The sequence below is a fragment of the Phyllostomus discolor genome, chromosome 10, assembly GCF_004126475.2.
Source record: "Phyllostomus discolor isolate MPI-MPIP mPhyDis1 chromosome 10, mPhyDis1.pri.v3, whole genome shotgun sequence".
NCBI classification, from domain to species: domain Eukaryota; kingdom Metazoa; phylum Chordata; class Mammalia; order Chiroptera; family Phyllostomidae; genus Phyllostomus; species Phyllostomus discolor.
In genome coordinates this window covers 3,715,399-3,731,985 of record NC_040912.2, presented here as the reverse complement: position 1 = coordinate 3,731,985, position 16,587 = coordinate 3,715,399, and the positions used below count along the sequence as shown (strand labels likewise).

Sequence of the window (16,587 nt, the reverse complement as noted above, 5' to 3'; positions counted from 1 at the left end):
ACGGTAGTCAGTCCACAGTAGTCCGTCCACAGTAGTCCATCCACAGCAGTCAGTCCACAGTAGTCCATCCACGGTAGTCCATCCACGGTAGTCAGTCCACAGAAGTCAGTCCACAGCAGTCAGTCCACAGTAGTCAGCCCACAGAAGTCAGTCCACAGCAGTCAGTCCACAGTAGTCCATCCACGGCAGTCAGTCCACAGTAGTCCATCCACGGCAGTCAGTCCACAGCAGTCCGTCCACGGCAGTCAGTCCACAGTAGTCTGTCCACAGCAGTCCATCCACAGCAGTCAGTCCACAGTAGTCAATGCACTACCTAGAATATTTGAGAGGACAAAGGACTTAAATCCATCTGAGAAGGGAACGAACAGTATACCAAGGACTCAGGTTCAGCTTGATGCAATCCAGTGTGGGCTCCGCAAACCCTGAAATACAGGGAGTGTCAGGAGTCACTGACAGCCTTTTAGCAAAAAAAAGGATTCGCCCAACTGCCATTTGAGTGACTGCGAAAAGTCTGGCTTCTTACTGCTCTCCTCCGGCGCATGCTGTCTCTGACAGAATGTAAATACACTCAAATGTACCAGGCACCTGGGAATACCAACTATGAACAACCTCTCCCAAAATGAAAAATGCAAACTTTTGAGCAGAACTCTGAAGTGTTTTTGATGCTTTTGGGAATTATTTTGTTTTCCATTTAGGGATAACCAGCTCCACGTAACAGTCTGTGGGAAACTCAAGCACTATCTTTAAAACAAGAAGGCAGAAAGAAAGTCTCCAAACTCCACTTCGGACCCACTGGAAAAAAAATAAATCTGAAGGCCTCACCCCTGACCCAGACCGGGATTCCAGCGTCTCAGGCCACACCCGCGCGCAGCCGACTAGCAGGCACACAAATGTGTCACGTCTAAAGCTGGCGTTTCCATCTCCACCCACCCCCCCCCCCGCCTGCTGCTACACATTCCGTGTCTCCGAAAGGCGCTTCTGTTCGTCCAATTGCCTCGGCCAAAACCTTTAGAATCATCCTCGATTCCTTCCTCTCTCCTATTCCAAACCCCAACAGTCAAAATATTAAGTCGTCGAACTATACCCAGAACTTGACCACTCCTCACGCACCCCAGTACCACCGCTCTAACGCAACCCCCTTGCTCCCCTGCACTGACACAGCGGCCTCCTCAGGGCCCCTGTTCCTGCTCTCCGCCCCTGATGCTCTGCCTGCACAGAGCACCCAGCACGGTCACCCACTGCTGAAACACCCATCAGACCATACGGGGCCAGCTGCCAAAGCCCTGTGCACACGCTCGGGCCCCGGCTCCACCCCACGCACCACCCACCCCATACTTTCCCCACGTGAGCCCTCTGACTGGCGAGCCTGGCCTTGCCCAGGGTCTCCTCACTGGGCTGTTCTGCCTGAAAAGTCTTCCCCACATGCCTAGTTGCATCCCTTCCTCATTCCGTTCAGGTCTCTGCTCAAAGATGTATCCATTCAAACTGGAGGCCTCCTTCCTCCACTGCCTCTGAGCTAGTCACTCCCGTCCACACAGCAGCCCAGCTGCAGATGCAGAGCCCGGGATTCGGAGATGGGCGGAGGTTTGGGGGTGTGCTCTCTGGGACAGCATCTGGGGTGAAGCGAAAGCAGTAGGACAGGCGAAGGGACAAGCTTTGGCCAGTGCCACGGGCCCCGCAGGGGGAACTGCACTCCAGGACGCTGCCCGCTGCGGCCGGGGGCTGGAGCCTGGAGCCCGCAGATGGACGCACGCCCGGTGAGGGGGCGAAACCGGGAGTCAGGTGCGTGGGAGCGTGCGTGCTCCAGGGAAACTGGGGGAAGGCAAGTTAAAACCACCCGAGACACTGTTGTACACGCACAGGGATCCGCTGTGGCCCAAACGTCAGAGCTGGCGAGGACGCACAGAAGCGAGAGCCTTCGCACGCTGCCGGTGGGGGCGTGAAATGGCACACAGGGCAGCTTCAGGAAAGGCCGGGTGGCTGCTTAAACGGCTAACGTAAATTCACCCCGCGACCCGGCAGTTCCACATCTAGGAAGCCACTCGGGAGAAACAGAAACATGTGTCTTCAGAAAGGCTTGTGAAGGAGTACTTGGAGCTGCATTATTCATCAGGCCTAAAACCCGCAAACTACCCAAGGTCACTCCAATGGCGAGCAGACTTTCAAACGGGAGGACACTCGGACTGGACTACTGGTCAGCGGCACAGAGAGGAAGGAAGTGCAGATGCCTGCCTGCCCCGACATGGATGGACCTCAGCACCACGCTGAGTCAGAGGAGCCCACACACTCCCTGTGGAATTGCACGCATAAAGGGTCCAGAAAGGTCAACTAGAAAGCAGACGGCCGGTGGGCTGGGGGCAAGAAAGGGAGGGGCGTGCAAATAGGCTCATGGAGAGTTTCTGGAAAGACGGACAAGTTCTAAAGGTGGGTGTGGGGGTGGCCAGCCAGCCGGCCCTGCAAATCCACCGCACGCTGGTGATGTCTACACTTACACCGGGCAAATTGTGTGGGATGCAAGTGATCCATTCATAAAGATAGAAAAGAGAAAGAAGAACAAAGAAGACAACTGGCTAAGTGATTCTTCAATCCAATGTGATAATAATGATGTTGACACCTAATATTTACTGTTTGCTAGGGGTCAAGAATTGTTCTAAGAGTTTTCCATGTATGAATTCATTTAATTTCAAGCATAATCCCATAAAACAGGACCTATTTCATCCTCCTTTTGGAGGGTGAGGTAACTGAGACACAGAGAAATTAAGTGACATTAAGTCAAGATCACAGAAGGAAATAAACTAAGAATGTAATAACTAACTCATAGAAATAGATCACTCTACCTTGAAATGCTAAATAGTAGCATCTCCCTATAATACCAGCAGAAACGAAAGGTATCATGTGTATAAACGACAGCAAAGTGACCGTGAGTGGCATATTGAATGTGGTCTAAAAGAGATCAATCTGCAACACTTACCATTATCTCTGCCAACCACTGAAATCAGCCACAAATACACGTTCATCACCAAGACGGTCTGGTCAGTAACTGTGAGACTCAACTATCATAAGCAAACACAAAGCATGCCCACAACCTGACCTATTGAAACGATGTGTTCGTCAAGCTACAAAGTATCACTGTGATGCCTGTAAACACAGCGTTACTCCCCACCAGTCATGGATGAACACACACAAACACACACCGATTTTTCTAGGGCAACAATGTCACAAACCTGAAGGCCCATCATTGCTCCTGTAACCGAGAAGCACAACGGGACAAGACAAAATGACAGTGTGTTTTATCTTTTCCATCATCAGGTTGCATTATCCATGCCACATGGCAGTAAACCAATACAAATGGGAAACTTCAGAATAGCCAACTTCTCCTACATCTTCCGGTGAAACTCTCTCAAATTTAGAGACAGCTCCGGGCAAGAAAGCTGATAAATGAGCAACCTTGTATATAGTCGGTATAAAACAGCAACAACCAAGGCACCTCATATAAATAAGCAGCAGGACTATCGTGTCTGACAACAGCGTGTTTTATACAGTCTCATAAAACACGACACCCAGGCTGTGAAGGAAACAGCCTGTGCAACAAAAGCCACATTCACCTTCGATACCTTTGCAGGCTGCGACGGAAAAACCCACATCAGCACTTCCTGCCTTAATGATAAATCGACGCACAGCTAGAATAACAAGGGTGCTAAAACATGGGCCACATATAACTCAGAATAAATGCTTCTAAGTGCTGACAAGCTTCTGTCACTTAAATTGCTTCTATGCAGAAATATTTTTGCCTGCGTGTTCCCACTTGTGGTTTCATTAGGAAATTTTGCAATTAATGAATGCTCCACACTAATAATTAAACAACTTTTCTCTGGGTTGGTTACCCAAGTTTGGAATGTGCATAGTTAAGGCATTTATTTAAAGTTGAAGCAACCATTCCGTAACAGAAAATTAATTCCCATCTTTAATTCTCTTAGAGAATAATGTCTGCCTAGGAAGCCATGTACCGACAATAAATTTATTCTTCAATACGGGTATCAATCCGGAGCTGAACATTTGCAGATCTCTCTAGCCAAACACATTAAACCGCCCTCCTGGGTGACATATAACTAGGAGTGACTCTCGTAAGGCACCACGCACTGTGGTGAGGGCCGTGTTCATTGTGAGTCTCAATCCGTTTTTCAAACAACGTGTAGGAGCTGTCAGTGTAATGAATGAATCACCGACCTGCACCAAAAAGAAAAGAGAAAAGAGACATGACCTAAAGCATATCTTCACCTCTGTGAAAAATCCGTCGGGCTTCTTTAAAGATGCCGTTATGATTTAACATTGATTAAGTCATCTTTTGGTTTCTCTATAAAGCAGTTCTTTGAAACCCCTGAAAATAAAAATACACGTGAGCATCATGCTTACTTTTAAGAGGAACCAGATTCAATATTCATGTTTAGAGCAAGCAGCTCACTGTGATGAATTAAAGCAGTAAAAAGGATTATGCTGGGCTGCTGCAGGGTTACCCTCCCCAGTATGAAACCAGGAAAAAAATATATAAAAATTAACCAAGAGACATCATGTCATGTGCCAGGCCTTGGAAAAGGGAGGGCTCAATAAATTTCCAAGTATCCAATATTAAACTCACTCAGAAGACTTTCTTGAACTACAATGGAATGAAACTAGAAATTAATTTTTAAATAAGAGAGGGGGAGATGCCCTGAGATATTTGGAAATCTAACCATACACTTCTAAATAAGCAATGGAGAAAAGGAAGACATCACAAAGGAGATTTTTAAAATATCTCTTTTCTTTTTCACTTTGAAGAGTTGGGCTCAGTTTAGTATTATGTCAAGTAGATTTACAACTCCTGCACTTATCACTCTGCTGACAGAAGGCGAAATTTAAGAGGGATATTTTTCTCCAATGAAACTAAGTTTTCATGATCTTTAATGTAAGACATTCAATTGCACTGGCAAAGAAATGTACCTCATGTCCTATTCCAAACACACGCCCTACTACAGCTTGCTGCAAATGGGAAATTTTACTGGGATGATGCTTTTAACAGGGGTGTCCGACCCGTGGCCCACCAGCCCCCTGCGGCCCAGGATGGCTGTGAGAGCGGCCCAACACAAAGTCGTAAATGTGCTTAAAATAGTATGAAATTTTGTTGTCATTAGTGTTTGTGGGTTTCAAGTGTGGCCCAAGACAACTTATCCTTCCAGTGTGGCCCAGAGATGCCGAAAGGCTGGACGCCCCTGCAAGCCATCCATGTCTTACGAAATTACTCTTGGGGGAAATCTGACGAGAGTTGTCTTTACATTGTCTTCTTTACCCACAACATGTAGAAAAATCAGCCCGCGTGTCAAGTGCACCCACAGACCTGGGAAACAACTGTGGGTCAGAGAGGAAGACGGTCACCCCTCCCCCTCCCGTAGGGAAGCTCCGCCTCCTAATCACGTAAAGACTGATGATCGGCTGCCCGACTTTCCTGTTAGCAGCAAAGAACAAAAGCTAAAGCGTGGCCCAGTTTGTGAAGTTCTTCTGAAAAACAGAAGGCGGCCTTGGATGAAAATTGAAACAACATTATCGAAATGTATGGAGAAAAGCTACTGTAGCGCCTAGACCAACACCTCACAAAACGTGCCACGTACTAGAATCCCTGAGGGAGTTTCTAATAGCTCACTGTCCCCTAAATTTAGACAATCAAATCCAAACAGGTAGGGTTGGGGGATGGGCATCCGTCTTCTTTAAAGATGCTCAGATAATTTCAATTTGAAACCAAATTTGGGAGCTACTGGTTTAGAAGAAAATTATCTGTAAAAAACATAAATTTCTCCCTTAAGAAAGTAAAAAAAAAAAAAAAAAGCAAGCTAAAATCAAAGTGCATGCAAAACAGGAGATAATAAATATAAGAGAAAAACAGTCAAAGAATTAGAAAACAGACAAAGCAAAAATTGTCCTTACTGAAAATATTTTTAAATGACAAATATCTGCTGAAAATGATAAAGGAAATAAAATAGAGGAGACACAAATTACAAATACCAGAAATAGAAGATGTTCTATCGATGGCTAAGCATTAGAACAGTAACAAGGGAATATTATGAACAATTCTATGCCAATACCCCTGATAACTTAGAGTAAATGCATAAATTGCTTGAAAAACAAATTATAAAACTAAAAAAAAAAAAACCTCCAAAACTGCATTTCCAACCACGAGTCTTCCCTGGACGAAGACTCTAAGCGCAGATGGCTCCGCGGGTGACCCTACCAAATACTGCAGGAGGGACGGAGATGCTTCCTGCACGAACTCGCTCCGGGAAGAATGAGCGACGCTTCCCGAGGTACCTTCTGACAGCACGGCCACCAGACGGACACCACGGCCGCCAGACGGACACCACGGAAAAGGGAAACCACACACACGACCCCTCCTGAATCCAGACAGAAACATCTTGAACAGAATGTTACCAAAACATCTCTAGCCATGGATAACACGCAGGGAAGGAGGTGTGGCTTACCTAGGAATGCAGGATTGTGTTAACTTTTTTAAATCCCATCAGTGTAAAGTGACTGCACTAACAGATTAAAAGAAAAAAAAACAAAGCCGTATGACCTAGGTGACAGTTGCAGAAAAGTCAGGAAAGCAGCAGCCAGTTACCAACGACTCGCCTGTCAGTGCAAGGGGGCCCCTCATCGCCCTGCCCCGGGATCCGGGAGCTGGGCCCTCTAGCTGACCTTCTTCGCCAGCTGTCCTGACCTTCACTTTCCGCGCAGGCACTAGAGGGAAGGACTGCTCTTTCCCGCCCCAGGCTGCCTGCTTCTCCCCCTGCCCCGCGGCAGCCGGCAGCAGGGGGCGCCCAGTGGCACACACGCCCAGGCAGCTTCAGCAGCACCCACGTGAGCACCTTCCGCGTGACTTCTGCCAGCTCCCGAGGGGCCGGCTCACCCCCAACACACCCCACGGGACACGAAGGGAAGGGAGCACGGGAACCACACAGACAAGCCACTGCCTCCGACCCACACACGAGGCTCCCGAGAGAGCTTCAGCTCCCCGGCACGTCTCGGCGGGACCTGGGGGCAGCTTTCTTGACACGCATGGCCACCTGTACACGGACGATTACCCAGTGAGAGGAAGCGGAGCGCTGTGGAGCCACGGAAAGACAGGGCGGAACCCTAAATGCATACTAGTAAGTGACAGAAGCCAGTCTGGAAAGGCTACCCATACAGGCTGCATGATCCCCACTGTACGGCACTGTGGCCAAGCAAGCCCGTTAGTGACATAAAAAGACCAGCAGATGCCAAAGATTCTGGACGGGGGCGGGACGAATAGGGCAGCATGGGGGTTCTGGGGCAGGTGACACTATTCTGTGTGACACCGTAAGGGGGGATGCACGATCCCACACACTTCTCGAAACCCATGGAACTGAACAAGGAGTGAGCCCTAACGTACCCTATGGAGTTGAGTTCATTGTATCGTATCCACATTGGTTCATCATATCGTATCCATATCGGTTCAGCGAGTTTGACGAATGCAGAAGCAGCAGCAGCTAAACTGTGTGGAGTGGGGGAGGGGATGCATAGGCGCTCTCCATACTTTCTGCTCGATTTTTGTCAATCTAAAACTGCTCCAAAAAAAAAAAACAAAAATGCAGTCCGCTCATTTTTACGACATACACAAACTCACATTCACAGTCTCCCGTAGGGTCTCTGCGGAAGGCGGGATTCTAGAAAGGTCTCTGAGATCCCTGGCCCCTTCCCCGTGGGTGCAGGTGAGACCCTGAACCTGGCGCCTGTTATTCCCTGTGAGGGGAGGGGCTGGGCAGATGTAAATGAGGTCCCAAAGCTGCTGATGGTGAGTTCGCCAGTGGGGGACCACTCCGGGCTAATCAGGTGAGCCTTTACAAGGGACGGGGTCCTTCCTGAAGAAAGAACCTCAAAGCCCCAGAAAGATTCTCTAGTGGAAGAGGAGGGCCTTGTGCTGGGGGTCATCCTAGCAAGACCCTAAAGGGGCCTCCGGAGAATGAGATTGGTCTCCAGGCAACAGCTAGCAAAAGGGCGGGGCCCTCCATCACCCAACCGAAGAAACCGCATTTTGCCCACCACAGCGGGGGCATGGCAGAGAGCTCCAGGAGACCCCCACCCTGCGGAGATCTCCATTTCAGCCTGCGAGGGGCCAAGCGCGGAAGCCAGCCCTGCCAAGCCCATTAGCATAATGCTGGACCCAGGACAACGGTGAGATAATTAATTTATGTTGTTCGGAGCCACTAGTTTATGGCCATTTGCTACAGAGCAATAGAAAACTAATACAGTCTGTTACCTTCAAGCTGACAAACCACCAGAGTCAACAAATTATGCTAAAAGAAGTCATTTGGGGTTTTTCTTTATTCTGAAAAATGAACTGAATTTCACAGTCATAAAAATGTAAATTACTTTATTTTGCATATAACTGGTGTTTGACATTTTGAAAGCCAAGTGGCAAATGGCATATATGACACAACCATGGCCTATTTAAAAATGCACAAACAAGAATAAAATGCAAGGACAAATCCATCGGAAGGAACTGTTACAAAACGCTACTTAGGATTTCTCAAACTGTTACCCAGTGACCATTTGAAAACAAACAAACTATACAGGTGTTGGTCCCAACGAAGTACAAAGGAAAAACAAAATTTAAAATATCTACAAATAAAGTATGTCCTTAGTTCTGGATTTCTGAATAGAGTTTATATAATTTTCAAAGGTGGAATTAACGTTTATGCTTTTCTATATGAAACTCTCTAGAATATAAAAACGTGAGGACCAACCAAGCAAAACAGAGAAAACACAAAAAGCTGAATACCATGAGGTCCACACTAGAGTTTAAAATTCTGGTGAGGCTAACTTTTATGTACATTCTCTGATAAGGAAGAGAATATCGAAGATCTAAGAGCTGAAGGTTTTGATAACAGGTGGATAAAAAGGGTATTTGATTTCTTTGGTGGTTTTCTTTTCCTATCAAACAATTTTTAAAAAAAAATAACGACATCAGTCTCACAGATACCAAATTTTCTTTTTCTTCCTGCTTTACCACTCTATGATTCATCAGACTAGACTTAGAGCATGTGTGTGAGACTATTTCATTAGCATTAAAAATACTTTAAAGGGAATTTCATATATGGTATTTAACAACCCAAAACAAAGGATAAAAAATTAACGAATGGAAATGAGAGGGGAAAATGAAATATTGGCAATATTTCAGTAACCTAAACCTGAGGAGTATTGAATAACCATACACACAAATGTTGACCACCAATCCAGGCTTAGAACTGATTTTAAAAACCGCCGAGGCACACAGTGTCCCTGGTACTTCAGGTTCTCCGAACAGATGAGCGGATAAACGAAACTCGGCATCCCCACGCAGCCGGATATCATGCGGCCGCAGGAAGGAAGGGAGCCCCAATACGGCCACAATGTGGACGAACCTGAAAAGCATCCTGCTGAGGGAAAGTGGCCAGGAACAAAGGCCACGTGTTGTATTCCTTCCTCTATCTAAAGCATTCAGAATGGACACCCATTCCGGGCAGGGGGCTCCTCTGGGGATAACACGAAGGTCTTGGAACTAAGCAGAGCAGACACAACTCTGTGAACGCCAATGACTCACACACTTTACAGTGGTCAGTCTCGCGTTCCGTGTCTCACTTCCATTTCTTAAAGCTTACCCTCGTCGGTGTCCATGTTACTTACAATTACTACACACAGATGTACGCAGAACCCGTGTTCCCGATTCCCGTCCACACCTAGCGCTGCCCATGGAGACCACCAGCCCTCGAACAGAAAATCATTCACCACCCCGTGAAGGTCCACGTTGAAACTTTACATGTGGCGCTTGCAAGGGCACCTGTTCGCTGCGTTACTAACTAACAGAAACTTCCCATCCCATGCTAAGCAGATGATGCATATAATCTGCAAAGTTTCTCAGGAAATTCTATGTAATCATATGCCACCGCAGCGGTTCATGTCACCGTACTGAACAAGGTGTGTGTTTCCTCTTCTGTCCGCCACTCGAGTCCCCAGTCAGTGCCCAGGCCCTGCCCTGCAAGACGAGACAGGCCCGGATTCTGGACTCCGGGTCAGACCACGGGGATCGGTGAGCGGAGTACTAGTCAAGCCAGACAGTACGCATGTCGACCACATAACCCGCTTCCCTGTGGTCTTTGGAAACACATACACGTCCAAAGGGAAAAATACGTCAGTTTTTAACCCCTACTTTGAAAACACACCTTTTTAACCCACGATGTAAGATTTTTCAGTACAATTTAGCTCAAGTCTATTTTGTGGCAAGATACTCAAAAATTGAAACCAGAATACTTACAGGTGTTTTTTTCTCAGTTTAATATAGACAGACAGGCAGCGTAACTCTTGTCCATAATTACGAGAATTATGGACCGCCTACTTCGCTGAGTAAGCAATAAATGTATATTGTACCTGATGTAAAATTGAGGTCACAGTTGAGAGATTAATAACTAAATGACATCATAAGTTAAGCATAATGTGATATGATACATAGTATCCTTAATAGAATTAAATAAGCACTAACTTCACATTAAATATTAATAAGTAGATGCTAGACCTGTATGGTCCAGCAGAGCGACCATTAACCACTGCACACAATTGAAGCTCGTTTTCTCAGAGGCACTGATGACATTTCAGGTACTCAGGAGCCACCTGCTGCCTGGCCGCCGGCGCACGGGACGGTGCAGACTGGCCTCGCGGCCGAGACAGTCCCTGTCTGCCCAGGTGGCCTTCCCACAGACTGGCCGCATGGCGCTGGCACCTGGGGCGCCTCGCTTTGAAAGCCCCCCCACAGGGAGCTGGGAGGGCCTTTATATGTTTTCATAAAATTTGCAGGAGTAAGATGTTTTAACCACAAAAATCTTTCCCTTTCCACCCAGCGGTCCCCTTGGCCACCCTTCCCCTTGCGTCAGATGGTGTGGGTCACCGCGGGTAAGATGGGGTCAGGCCGAGAGGAAGGCGGATTGGTGATGACACGCGGTTCGGGGTTAGTGCACAAATGTCCCTGCTTCTTAGTCCTGTCCTCGTGTGACTGATTACTGCTGCGGAACGGCTTCTGGGATTTCACGGGCTTCCCCCTGCGCTGACTCCCCTGGGCACAGGACGTGGAGCTGTGGGGCTGCGGAGTCGGAGGTCCTGGGGGCAGGGGTCCTGGGGGTGGGGCCGGGCGTTGTTCCCGTGGGAACCGGAACTGGGGGAGAAGGTAAGTGGTGGATAACCCGGTCTGCAGGGTCACAGTCTGGGGAAAACTCTTCCAATCACGGCAGCGTACGAAGGGCAGGCAGCGAGTTTCAGTATTTTCTTAAAAAACGACTAAACTTGATCGCCAAACCGCCGCAGACATTCAGACTTAACTCCGTTTTGAACAGATGCCCAGTCAAAGCGGAGGCTTCCCCTTACTAGGAACGTGACGCTCTTAGAACTGTGAACGTGTCCTATGGCTCTTGTCTCCTTTTTGAGGGGACCCACGGGACACAGAGCTCCTCGGAGACCTGTGTTTGCGGAGCACACGCCCGCGGCAGCTCTGCACCCGGCACGTTTGTGCCCTCCCACTGCCCGTCGTGAGAACACACTGGCACTCGCCAGGCTGCAGGAAGACCGGTTCATCTTCCCACTCTCTCTGCGGGACGCCGTATCATGAAGCATTGTCGTGGAAAGACAGAATCAAAGGCTACACGTTTACAGACGCAGAAAGAAGTAGTTCGAGGGTTTGATCGGAAGTTTAAAAATGTTATTATTCTGAGTGTTGCGGTGAGTACGTCATTGGCTATTTGTAGGATATATGTCATCTGTCGTAATTTCTTTTTTCATTCTAAATAAATGTTGGCTTTTGTACCTAAATTGGTATTTGCATTTATTCCTTAAAGAGAACTCCCCCCCCCCTTCAACAGGTCTAAGTTTCAGGTTCCCAGCACAACCTTGACCTTCCCCTGAAGCTAGGGAGGTACGTCCTGATTAGCACGTGTGCTTCCCAGTCAACCGTCTCCACACCCCTGTCCTTTCCTTCCGCACGTGCTGCCACATCCAGTGACCCGGCCCTGCCACGGCCACGAACCCGGGGACCTAAAGGGTTAACTGCAATGCACCCCTTGGGCTCGCAGTGGGCCCCACCCGAGTCCCGACAACCTGCCGCACGAAAGCGCTCACGCCCCCCTGACACTGACACAGACGCCACGTGCCGCGTGCCCGGCAGCTCCGCCCTGCTGCCGCCTGGGCGTCTCAGAACAGCTGCAGTCGCGGGTCTTCCAACACCCGGCACTGCCCTCTGCGCACAAAACACACCGCACCAAACGCCGCCCTGGCCATGTCCATCCATTTAAGGAGAAAAAAAAAAAAAACAGACAAAAGAAAGCTCGGTCATCTAATTCCATTTGGAAAATGTTCTCAATGGCACCAACGTTGTTAAAAGCACCTTTGTGTATTATGAAAACGCACTTACGGTATAAATGTAAAATCGCCTAAGGCTGCGTGCTATCTATGTGCTCGTTCCTCGAGGTACGTTTTATTTATGCTTTATTTCATCTCCCCTACGCTTCAGTAAGGCCCACTTCCAATAACCTGGTTTGTCATTATTGTATTGCAAAGATATTCTCAGCCTGAAATTACATCAGAGAGAAATGGCAAATCAAACCTCTGAAAGCCACAGCCCAAGGTGGACATCGAAGGGAAAGCCTAACTCCACACCAGTGACTGCAGCTGTAGATAGATGGCCTTCATGGAACTGCCCGGGCACACGCACTCCACCGCCACCTCCCCGAGCCGTAGAGGAACGTTATTCTAACAGATAAGCAACAAGCTGGCAGTCCAGACAGGAAGATTTCAGTTGAATGAAAAATTAGAAGTCGTGTTCCAAAAACTGAAGAGCTGAATCCAGACTTGGAAGATACATGTTATAGTAGATAACTTATCTCGGTTAAGAAGCTAAAAGAGTTCTCACAGAGAGGATGGGAAGTAACAAGATAACTTACCACCCTTAACCCCCGCCCTCCCCCTTCCCCCAGAACTGTTCTACTTGTAGACATCACGAAGGGCCAAGTGTTCAAGTGGGGAAGGAGGGAGGGAGGAGGGCGTGGCCACCGGGCCGCACCCTCTGATGGGGACAGGCTTCAGGTGGGGAAGAGGAGGCATTCAGGAGATGGACAGCGGTCACGGTGGCCCAACAGCGAGAATGTCCTTAATGCCACTGAACCTCACCATTAAAAATGGTGAAAATGATGCATTTCGTGTTATGCACATTTTACAATAAAACTTTTTAACAACGTATTCGCTGACCTTTATTGAACTCTCACCATGTGCCAGGCCTTTCCTCGTGCATCCAAACTTACACCTCCCAACCGCTGTCTTAGGGACAGACCCGGTAGGACCCCCATTTTAAAGATGCAGAAAGAGCAAGGAACTTCCTTGGGGTCACACACCCGGCTACTGGCTGAGTGGGGTTTGACCCCAGACAGGGGAACCCCAGAATTGTCCATAACTATTGCTAATTTATGTGCCAGTCTCAATTCAAGAGAATTTGTTATACTTCTTCTTTATTCAGTAAAATGCTCTATCTGAATAGGAGAGTCATAAACGTGGTGTAGATTCATCTGTACGTAAACAAATCTTGAGTAAAGCTTGTTCCAGAATCTACATACACCTCTCATAGTACACAGGTGAGTACATGAACCTGGACACCCCACTTCAACAGAGCGACCCCTGGAGGCTCCCGAGCGCACACACAGTTTACTCCGCCCCCTCTGCCTGCCCGGGGTAAGTGCAGGAGGGCAGAGGGGAGAGGGAGTTTTGGTTCACAGTCCTAAAGAACCCAGTGAAAAAGAGGAATCAGCCAGTATTCCCAAAGATTTTTGGACCATCATCCTCATTGCCCTCTTGCTTGATTGTTTCAAGTCTTTATAACAATCACCCAAATCATTAAAACTAAAAAGAAAAAAAAATCTTGTTAACTTAAAGCTATCACTTCGCACCCCACAGATTTCTTCGCACCAGATGTCCCTAAGTCCGACAAAGAGGTGCTGTATATGATGTGTTTCAGGAATACGGGCAGAAGGGCACTTTCCGGACCATGAAGAATGAGTTCAATTCGTCCAGATGGAGCACAGGCAGGAAAAGACTGATTCTGGACTGCGGGAAATTGTATAATTAAGGATATGACACAGAAGTTTCACAGCTAAAAATAAATCCTATTCCTATGGTGGCTGCTTTTTGCATGTATCAGAATCTCTGAAACCAGTGCACATACATCAGGTCCTCTTTACTGACCCACGCGGTGCCCGGGGAGCTGCCGCACACGTCCCATCAGCAGCATCCTCTGGCGCCTCTCCCTCACCTCTGAGCCCGAGTGACGCACCCTCCGCTTTACATCATTAAAGGCAGGTCCACGTGGGATTCGTTGCTTCATAGGAATTTCTTTTCCCATAAGAAGTTTTACCGGGAACTCCCGTTGTCAAGCACTGCTCTCAAGGGGCTGGGATTACAGAGGGCTCCTCCCCCAGGCAGCATCTGAAAACACGACCTCTCTCACGGCAGCTCGACTCGGCAGAAAGCGCCCACAGCCCACATGCCAGAGCACAGCCTAAACGGTGCACAATCTTAGATATTTGCAGTGTTTTCCCTCTTGTTTGCTAAGGCATATGGATGGTGGCGTTTCCTTTAACGAGTACTCTGCCCGTCTGAAAAACTGAAGCAGAACTCTAGTGTATGTGGCCTTCCTTCCATGTATCTTATCTGCAAAATGCCAGCATCACTATTTACTCACCTGCTCAGTGTAAGCATGAGATGCTTTAAAAATGAAAAGCAGTGGGTGCTACCGTTCAATAAATAGTAATAATAAAAATAATTACCATATACATATTCATGTATTGTAAACCTTTTTTAATCTTTTACTTTTTTTATTTCAGAGAGGGGAAGTGAGGGAGAGAGAAACATCGATACTAGAGAGAAACATCCTTCAGCTGCCTCTTGAATGTGCCCCAACCAGGAATCGAACCAGCAACCTTCCGGTCTGCGGAATGATGCCCAACTGAGCCACACCGGCCGGGGCTGTGCACGTGTTTCATCTGGGCCAGGAGGAGCTACTGCGGGCCAGGATTCATCCTATCTTTGGAATTCGGTTACAGAGTCCTAACTCAGTCTCACTGCACTCCTGACCGCTGCAACGTCACGGAGAGTTTTTCACTCGCTCTCTTGCAGACGCAAGCTCCTCACCTCGCTGCTCGCCCAAGACTAGTACTCTTCATGGAGCTCACGGCAAAGACCTTCGAATTCTTTGATCATTTATCTGTTACTGGTGGAGAACAGACAGATCACCGGACCTTCACCTCAAATAATCACCGAAAAGATTCCCAGTGACCAGGCTGGGCCAGAGGGTCAGGCTCCAGGTGCTTTTGTAATTGGTTCCAGGCCATTTTCTTTGGGGATCTTCAGATGATCCCTCGGCTGAACGAGGTGTCTTGTTCTGAGGATCTCTGACATGTAAGGAAAAGTTCTTTCCGGGTGGTTCTTAAGACTGAAGACTGTATCACAACAGAAAATGAAGAGTATTCAGAGATTCCAGGGGAAACGGATTTGTAAGACAAACATAAATACAAAATCCAATTTCATCTGTTAGTACACATAATAATGCCTGTTATTTACTGAAACACTCCAGTATCGCTTTGACATAGAAGTGGGAATTTAAAGCTACAACTCTGAGATGCAGTTAAGTGATTCAAGTCAAGGAATCTTAAACAGCAAGGGAGCATTTCTGTACGGAGTTCCAGAACCATCTGCGAATTCCAGAGCAACCTTGCAAAACAATCTTGGTTATGGATCAGCTTAGGAATCTCCATCTTATGTTTCCACTAAACAGAAACCGAAGTATTCTTCCCATTGCCTCGCACACCGTAAATCTTGCCCAACAGGTCACGAAGACGGAAAAAGAGCTTGCTTCTGCAACGCCGTAAGAGATAATGCAGAGCCCGAGGCCCAGGTCTGCGAAGCCAGTCCATCACGCTGCCACTTCCGTCTCGTGAAACACATCGAGTTTTGAAGATGCAGGCGTGAGTCTCCTTCTGCTGGGACGTTAGCGACACCGGTGGGGACTCCTGGAGGCCAGCAGCGGGCTGCTCACCCCGCTGTCTCTCACTACCTGCCCTTGACACCTGTGTGCCGTGGGGCAGGGCGCTCGCACGCACGCCTGGCGGCAACGGGGCACACGGGCAGCTTCGTGTAGCTTCATGTGGCTCTAGGTCTCTGTTGGCCGTGCTCTAGGAGAGCGACCGCCCCTGCTGTTCCCTGACCTTGTATTTCAATCTTCGAGAAAATGATGGGGCAATTAGGGGCCTCATTTAGCAAATAAGTGACTCGGCCTCCCTTGTCCACAGAAATAATAGACACTTGGTTTCTTAACTAAATGAGAAGGACATAGGGCAGTGGAAAAAGAAATACTGAAAATGTCCAAGGAAACAGATGTTTCAATAGTATTTTTAAAGTAATAAGGACTAGGAGAAAAACAATTTAAATGTGTAAAATACTCAGGTGAGCCCTCATAGCCCTAAAAGGACCTTTATA

The 16,587-nt window shown here is 47.9% G+C and overlaps 1 protein-coding gene across 2 annotated transcripts in view; it reads right to left on the bottom strand.

Annotated features, from left to right (window-relative positions):
• The window catches only part of IMMP2L (inner mitochondrial membrane peptidase subunit 2), a 596,245-nt gene that overhangs the window by 501,739 nt on the left and 77,919 nt on the right, over positions 1–16,587 (bottom strand). The gene's annotated exons all lie outside the window — the stretch shown is intronic.